Below are 9,396 nucleotides of genomic sequence, written 5' to 3'. Positions count from 1 at the left end.
CAACTCTCTACTGAAAGCATCCAACAACCTAACTCAGGGACCTTCCTTTCAGGAAATCCTTCACTCCTGTCAAAATGGTTTACTTATTATCTCCAACTGTTCTTATGTACCTACTTTTGTTCACAGTCTAGAGGCTCTCAGCCCTTTCCACCAAAGCCTCCCTCAGTGACAGAGGAGGGTGACTGTAGTACCCAGCCAAAGATGCTGCTTTCAAGTCTTGTGTTTTATATCAAGAAGCCATATGCATTTTGCATTGCTATCACCTAACATGTCCATGTTTGTCATAACACCTCCACATTTTAAATGATAGCCATCCAGTTAGATTGAACAAGCCCTATCTCCAGGGGGAGAGAGAGATGTTGGGTTAAGTCTATGGCTTTGCGAACCCTCTAGCTCTCACCATGGGGCACAATTCCCCCAGAAACCCCCTTCTATGCCCCGTCACTGTTCTCAGTCCCATTCCATAACCTTCTCCCGGGCCTCAGTGAAGTCCTTCCTTTCTATCCTTGACTATTTCTGGCAGCAGTCACTGACTCCTCTGAGGTCCTGGAGTCCTGGAGACTAGCGAGTCTGCCATGCTGTAGCTTGAACCACTGACCATCTTTCAAAAACAGTTTTGTCCCCCCAAATAAAAGGTAGCCTCCTTGAAACAAGGATCCTCTGTTAGACCAGTGTTTATCCCAGCAGGTGCAGCACGCAGCTCTGGACACAAACAGCTCTCAACATTGTAATCTATATCACTCATCTGCTTGAAAGTGCCTCTTTCACATTTTCAGTTCATATTGATTTTTTGTCTGTTTTTTTTTCCTCTTCGTGTCCTGGCCCTCACGGTGGCATTCTCTTCTCCTTTCTCAGGTTTGAGTGAACTAAACACTGAGTTAACTCTCAATACTGGGAGCTTTTCTGATGCTGTGCTTCCAACAAAACAATACAAAAGAGAAGTAAGAGTAGTAAACATGGGGGTGGGAGGAAGGGTAAAAATAATAGCTACTTTCTTTTTCCTTTCTTTTCTTTCAGCATTTCACCAAGACTGGGGTCCGTGCTCAGCATTTCATTTGCTTTGTTTCTTGATAATATCAACTGGGAATCTTTCACTGATGTGAAGTGGAACAGTCTAGAAAAGTACACAGGCAACGCTCAACTCCCCTGCAACCCACTTCCTTTGCCTGCCTGTCCACTCTCATTTAATGTCTTAATAATAATCCCACCATATGGGAAAAATTAAGGCAGGGAAGTCATGAAAAGAGAGGCTTTGAAACAAAAGGTTAAAATGAGATGAGGTTCAGACATTAGCGAGGTCCCCATTAACCCAGGTGATTGAAGGGGACACAGAAAGGATGTGTCAGCTGAATCACAGAATGTTATTATAGCTCTTTCTCTCTCAGCAGGCATCTACTGTACCACACACACACACACACACACACACACACACACACCACCTCCTTTGCCCTGACTCCTCTCCCCAGCCTTTTTCTGAGGCTAAAAATTACAAGAATCATCCAGCCTTATGGTGTCAATTACATTGAGCATTCTTTTAATACGTCACTGCCCAGTGCACTGATAAGTTTAAATATAATTAGGGAGTATTTTAGTCCATTACAGTTGCTGTAACAAAATACTATAGATTTGGTAGCTTATAAACAACAGCAATTTATTTATCACAGTTCTAGGTGCTGTGAAGTCCAAGATCCAGGCACTGACAGACTGTCTGGAAAAGGCCCATTTCCTGGTGCATAGATGGTGCCCTCTTACTATGTTCTCACATGGTGGACAGACTGAATGAGCTCCCTTGGGCCTATTTTATAAGGACACTAATCCCATTCATGAGGATGCTGCCTTCATGACCTAATTACCTCTCAAAAGGCCGACCTCCTAATACCATCACCTTGGGGGTTAGGATTCCAACACATGAATTTTTGAGGGATGCAAGCATTCAGACCATAACAAGGGGAGAGGGAGATTATACAATCAGTGGGGCATGGCCTGCTGGGTCCAGGTAAGAATAGACATTTCCAGACACTTGTTGTGGCCGTGTTCTGGTTGCCATAGTGCTGACATTGAGGACTCAAATGCATACGCACTAAACTAAGTCATTAGGCGTCAAATGTTTGTGCTTTTGCCCTCTTGTTGATTGGCTGAATGGCTTTTTTATAAGTGTGAATCCTGAGAAGGCTTATATTTCATTCTGTTTATGCAATGAGTTCCAGTTCATTAACAGCAAGTCCATTTTAGCAGTAACTTCTTCACAATTAAGGCAAATTTCCATTAAAATTTGTTTACAACAATTGTCAAAAGAGAGACCGAGTTGTGTTCCTTTAGGTAGATCATCTGATTTCCTTAAAGCCTGTGCTGATTTCTTTTAGGCCAAGTAAGAGTGTGCCAGCTCGCCGTTGTTAACGCAAAGCTTCATGCAGACAATATGTGCTACCTATCAGCACAGTATCTAAGTGCTTAGTAAGGATAAGAAGAAAAAAGGATAAGCTTCTCTTGGGACTGTGGTCTATTAGTGTGTCAAGCAAATTTTTAATTTGAAGAGCAATTCTGCCAAAATGAACAGAAAGTCCTCTCTAAACATTTTAATAAGAATAACCCCCCGAGCCAATATGCAATTGAGTGCATTACTTTCTAGTAATTTCATTTATACAACAGCTCCACAAGCTGTTTCTTTCTCCATATTCAGATAACCCTAGCCTCTAGGGTGACTGTAAAAGTGATATTTTAATAATGTGCCACATCTGTGATCAGAAATCCATGGTGAAACGCTCTCATGATCATATGGTAACAAGCCTCGGATAACTATTTTCCAGATTTAAACAGGACTGGTTTGATGCTTGTGGTAACTTTCATTGCCACATTTTTCAATATCTTCTGCAAGAAATCATAGCTAAAGATGAGCCCATAGAATGAGATCCAGCCTTTATTTCAGCTGTGAAGACTTGACATCTTTCATGGAACTTACAGATCAGCTCTGTTCAATAGGAGTATAATGTGAGCTGAATATGTTATTTACATTTTTCTAGTAGCCACATTAAAAGTACAAAGAAAGATGTGAAATTAAGCCTAATGGTATATTTTATTTAACATGGTATATCTACAAGATTACCATTTCAATATGTAATCAGTGTAAAGCATTATTAATGAGATATTTTGCATTCCTTTTTCTTTATATTAACTCTTCAAACTCCAGTGTGCATTTTACATTTACAGCACATCTCAGTTCAAAGGAGCTGCATTTCAAGGGCTCAGGAGCCACACTGGCTACGAACTACTGCTTTGGGTAGTATAGTTATAGAGCAAAAATCTTCTGAAAAGGTGGCCTACAAATCCCAGATGAAGAAAATCTTAATAAGAATGTGAATTCCCAAGCCCTATCCTTGACCTACCAAATCATACCTCTGGGGGTAGCACTAAGGAACTTTCATGTTTTAAGACAGGTTCTGTAGAGGATGCTTTGCTTACTGAAATTTGAGAACATTTCTTAGACTCCCTGTCCCAAATTTGCTTATAGCCCTATAGCCATCACCACCACACCCACCGTAAACCCCACCACATGGTCAAATAGGTAAGGAGGCACAATTACATAACCCAGTCTGTTCTTTCACATACTCATCAAATATTTTTTTGAGTGCTCATTTTATGCCCGGCCTAACATTATAGGCAAAGGTCCTGCCCTTTGGAAGCTTATATTCTAATGGACAAGGCCAACTGAACAAGTAAAGGGGTAAATAAATGATCTCATTTCAGGTGGTGGCAAGTATAAAGAAGTGACACTCGGGTAGGAGGCTGGGGTGGAGGAGGGAGCGTGGAGGAGGGAGGGCCTGGGTGTAGGTGTGGTGGTCAGGGAGGGCTCTGGAGGAGGTGAGTGCTGATAGACACTGAGTAAAAGGAGGGCGAGGCCCCCACTGCATGAGAGAGACCAGTGCATTAGGAATCCCCGTGGTGGGAGCAGCTCCCAGGGCAGTGTGGCTGGAACTGAGTAAATGAGCAAGTGAAAGAAGGAGTTGGGAGAGAGGAGCAGGGACAGATCTGATGGCACAGAGCCTATACAGCCACGCCGAGATGTGTGGGAATTATTCCAAGAGCAGAGAGAATTCTCTGGAGGATTTTAAGCAAGTGCATGTAGCATTAACATCTGATGGGCTGGGCATGGTGGCTCATGCCTGTGATCCCACTTTGGGAGGCCAAGGCTGGAGGATCACTTGAGCCCAGGAGTTCAACAGCAGCCTGGGAAACATAGTGAGGCTTCATCTGTATTAAAAATTAAAAAAAAATTAAAAAAAAAAAAATTAGCCAGGTATAGTGGTGCCTGTAGTCCCAGCTACTTGGGAGGCTGAGATGGGAGGATTGCTTGAGCCCAGGTGATCGAGGCTGCAGTGAGACATGATCATGACACTGCACTCCAGTCTGGGCAACAGAGCAGGACCGTGTCATAAATAAATAAATAAATAAATAAATAAGACAGAGGTGGCTATGGAGACTGTCCAGGAGAGAGAATGGTGGGCCCAGGTGACTAGGATAGCAGCGGAGATGGTGAGATGTGGCAGAGGTGGGTTGGCCCTTAAAGATGGAGCTGATGGAGCTTGGGGATGATTGACTGTGGGTGGGAGGGAGGAAGGGAATAGAGGAGAGTTTCTTTGGGGCCTGAGTGACCACCTATGGGACAGTTACTGAGATGATGCTATGAACTGAAAGTTGGTGTCCGCCCAAAATTCAAGTTGAAATCGAATCCCCACTGTGATGGGATTAAGAGGTAAGGCCGTTAGGAAGTAATTAGATCATGAAGGTGGAGCCCTCATGAGTGGTATTAGTGCCTGCGATCGTTTGTAAATTTGCCCCCTCTAAATCTCAAGTTGAAAGTTAATCCCAAGTGTGGCAGTGTTGGAGGTGGGGTCTCATTGGAGGTGTTTGGGTCATGGAGGCAGGTCGCTCATCAATAGATAAATGTCCTCCCTCAGGAGTGAGTGAGTTCTCAGTCTGTTAGTTTCCCCAGTGCTGGTTGTTAAAAAGAGCCTGGCACCTCTCCTCTCTCTCTCTCTCTCGCTTCTGCCCTCACCACCTGCTCTCTGCTTTCACCAGCTCCCCTTCATCTTCCCCCATGAGTGGAAGTGACATGAGGCTGTCACCAGATGCAGATGCCCAGTCTTGAACTTTGCAGCCACCCAGAATAGTGAGCCAAAGATTTTTTTTTTCTTAATAGAGACAAGGTCTTGCCCTATTACCCAGGTTAGAGTGCAGTGGCTCAGTCATAACTCACTGCAGCCTTGAACTCCTCCCACCTCAGCCTCCCAAGTGGATGGGACTACAAGCACATTTCACAACACACAGCTAATTTTTTTAAATTTTAGTAGAGATGGGGTCTTACTATCTTGCCTAGGCTGGTCTTGAACTCCTGGCCTCAAGCAATCCTGCTCTTTCGGCCTCCTACAGGATTAGGGTTACAGGATAAGCCTCATGCCTGGCCAGTTTTTAAAATAAAATAAAGTACTCAACCTCAGATGTTCCTTTTAGCAACACAAAATGGACTAAGATAGTGCTCTTATATAAAATAAATACATTTTTTTAAAAAAGCCCAGGGAGCTCCTCGTCCTCTCCTTTCACCATGTAAGTTGGCAGCAACAAGGCACTGTCTATAAACTGGAAAGCAGGCCCTCATCAGACACTGAATCTGCCAGAAACTTGATCTTGGATTTCCAGCCTCTAGAACTGTGAGAAGAAAACTTTTCTTGTTCAAAAGCCACCCAGTTATGGTGTGTTGTTATAGCAGCTTTAGCTGACTATGAGGAAGACAGATGAGGAAAGCACAGGGTAGGGGATAATTGTGAAAACCCAGTTGCACAGATTATCTCTTTGCAACCAGAGAGAGTCTCAGTATGAATAATCCTATTTTACTCTAAATGGAGAGGAGGGAGGAGTTCACTTACATGTCTCAGCTTCATCTGTTCTTTCACTGTGCTCTTTCCCACAGGAGATAGAAAAATGGTTAACGGTGGCTCACATCTGTAATCCCAGCACTTTGGGAGGCTGAGGTGGGCAGATCACTTGCAGTCAGGAGTTCAAGACCAGCCTGGCCAATAGGGTGAAACCTCGTCTCTACTAAAAATACAAAAGTTAGCCGGGCATGGCAGTGTGTGTCTGTAATCCCAGCTGCCTGGAGTTGAGGCACAAGAATTGCTTGAACCTGGGAGGCGGAGGCTGCAGTGAGCCAGTGAGTGGAGATCAAGCCACTGCACTCCAGCCTGGGTGACAGAGCCAGACCCTGTCTCAAAAAAAAAAAAAATGAGAAATTTCTCTGCCTGTCGGGAGGAGGTGGAGGAAACCACAGCCTCCTTTCTTTCCAGGTGGTCACAAGGATGAATTCATTCACATACACACACTGCTGCTGCCTGAGAACCTCAGCATCACATCCATTCAGCTCCTTTTGACTCCTTTTGACTCAGTGAGGTAGGCAGAATCCCAAAATAAACCCCCCGTGACGCACACTCCTGCAGAATCCCCTCTCCTGGAGTGCAGGCAGAACCTGGTCGCAATTTCACTCCTTTCACTAAATTATGTTATACGGTAAACCTGAAGGGACTTTGCAGATGTAATTAAGGTCTCTAATCAGTTGACTTCAAGCTCACTTGGGCCTGGCCTAATCAGATAAGCCTTTACAAAAGGGTCTAAAGGTCACTTAAAAAAACATGCTAATCATGCTCTCCTGTTGGCCTTAAAGACGTCAATGGCCATTGTAGAGAAACCTGTGCCAGAGAAAAGGCTTCTAGAAACTGCAGACTGTAGGCTTTAGTCCTCCAACTGCAAAGAGTTGAATTCTGCCAACAACCAGTGAGCTTGGAAGAGAATCCTGAGCTTCAGCTGAGACCACAGCTTTGGTTGCCCTCTGATTACAGCCTGGTGAGACCTCTGACCCAGAAAAACTGTCAGATAATAAATTTATATTGTTTTCAGTCCCTACATTTGCAAGAATGTGCTATGCAGGAATTGAAAACGAGTATGATAAAATAATAATAATGGCTTTTACTGAGCACTTATATTGTGCTAAATATTTTCAATTGCTTTACCTCATTATTCCTCACAACAACCCCTTGAGTTTGGCACTATTATTATCCCAATGTGACACATGCAAAATTGAGGCTTAGGGAGAAGTCACAGAACTGAGGGTGGGATACAGCAGGGACTCTGAAGACAAGGAATTTGAGCATTACACAACGCTGCCTTCAATTAGAGGAGGGGTCCCGCATCAGAAGCTGTGCACCTGAGACTCCTCTTCATAATTATGAAGGCTGCTCTCCCCTCCCCTTAATCCCTTAAACATGCACTCTGGCCCCAGGCCCCACCAAGTAGTGCCTCTGATGGGCCATTGCATCATTTCCTCTCCCCACCCTCTGGAAGCCCCACAGTCAGCTTGGACAGCATGACCTCGGAAAGCTAAGATGTCCCCAGGATCCACTGGGCCTATTATAAGCTAGCTCACACGTGGGGCGACTGATTTACCTTAGTTTTCCCGGGATCATCCCAGTTGTAAAACCGAAAGCCCAAAGAGAGTGCGGTGAATGGGTACAAATACATAGTTCGATAGGAGTAAGTTCCAATATCTGACAGCAGGGTCGGGTGACTGTAGCTAACAACAATGGACTGTCTATTTCAAACTAGCTGGAACTGAGAACTTGAAATGTTTCCGACACATAGAAATGATAATCAAGGTGATGAAAACCCTAAACACTCTGACTTCATCACTACACAATCCACACATGTAACAAAATATCACATGCACCTCACAAATACCTACAAATATGTGTGTCAATAAAAATAATTTTTAAAAAACCGAAAGGCCCACATCCCAGGAAACTCCTCAATGTCAGGCAGATGGGGATTATTGATCACCTGACCACCCTCCAAAGCAAGCCCAGGCATGAGGAGGCCTGGGGGCCACTTCCATCCCGCAACGTGCCGTGCCTTCCCTATCACCGAGAAGAAAAGAAAAGCCCAGCTTGGATGGTGGAGCACTGCTCTCTAGAGAGAGCTCAGAGAAGAAGCAACTCTCCTGAAGCAGTCAGTGCCAAGGAGCTCCTGCTGGACGAGGTTTGGCAGTGCAAGCCAGGAGGGGCTTCAGCCTGGACCATCAGACAGGCCTGGAAAGCAAGGCTCATTCAGCCCTCCCCCTTGAATTGGGAGATCCTCTTGCCTGAGCATCACACATGAGGCACATGGATTCAGGCCTCAGACCATGCCAGACTCCATGTTCCATCATCTCTGCTGCCCAAGCAGGCAACTTGGGGAGAGCTGAGGGAGGCTTCACATCCTTCCCAGGACTGTGACCATCGTGATACTCACCTGGGGAATAACGGAGACCCACCTATTACTGTCCACCTCAATTGAGAGTTCAGTCCTGATGAATGGCTTCCCTGTAAGAGCTGGCTTCTCTGTTGGGGGTCCTGGAATCTTGACTACACCCTGCCATCTTCCAAGTTGTGCTGTTTCTGCCAAGTGGCACCTGGCATGACAGCGGCTGGATCACTGTCACTGAATTGAGTGACCAGTGGGACATTTACTGAGGTGGTGCTATGGTCTGAGTGTTTGCACTCTCCCAAAATTCACATGTTGAAATCGAATCCCCAGTGTGATGGCATTAGGTGGTAGGGCCTTTGGGAAGAGGCCCATGTTGTGAGACAAATCTGTCCACACTGTGGGAGATGGCTCAACACACACACTTCATTAAATACAGTCAGCCAGCGATTCATAAACTCATTCATTCATTTCTTCATTGGCTTGCCAATATTTGGGGGCACTTATGATGGGCCTGGCACTATCTTAGGTTCCCACAGGGAATTACAGAACATTTTAAACTGTATAACATGGAAGTGCTGGGCACGATGCTAGCATATGAAGATACCAACCTAATTCACATGGCTGTGTGAAGAGGGATGGATGTCATAAAAGATCTTCAAGGAATTTTTCCAGAAGTCAGATGTGTATTTTTTTTTAATTTGAGATGGAGTCTCACTCTGTTGCCCAAGCTGGAGTGCAGTGGCGTGATCTTGGCTCACTGCAACCTCTACCTCCCAGGTTCAAGCAATTCTCCTGCCTCAGCCTCCCAAGTAACTGGGATTACAGGCACCTGCCACCATACCTGGCTAATTTTTGTATTTTTAATACAGACAGGGTTTCACCATATTGGCCAGGCTGGTCTTGAATTCCTGACCTCAAGTGATTCACCCACCTCGGCCTCCCGAAGTGCTGGGATTACAGGTGTGAGCCACCGCACACCTCGCCAGAATGTGTTTTTTTTGTTTGTTTGTTTGTTTTTTTTTTGAGACGGAGTCTCGCTCTGTCACCCAGGCTGGAGTGCAATGGCGCAATCTCCGCTCACTGCAAGTTCCACCGCCTCCCGGGTTAACA

This window comes from Chlorocebus sabaeus, chromosome 3 (assembly GCF_047675955.1).
Source record: "Chlorocebus sabaeus isolate Y175 chromosome 3, mChlSab1.0.hap1, whole genome shotgun sequence".
Taxonomy (NCBI): domain Eukaryota; kingdom Metazoa; phylum Chordata; class Mammalia; order Primates; family Cercopithecidae; genus Chlorocebus; species Chlorocebus sabaeus.
Note: the sequence above shows the minus strand (reverse complement) of the source record.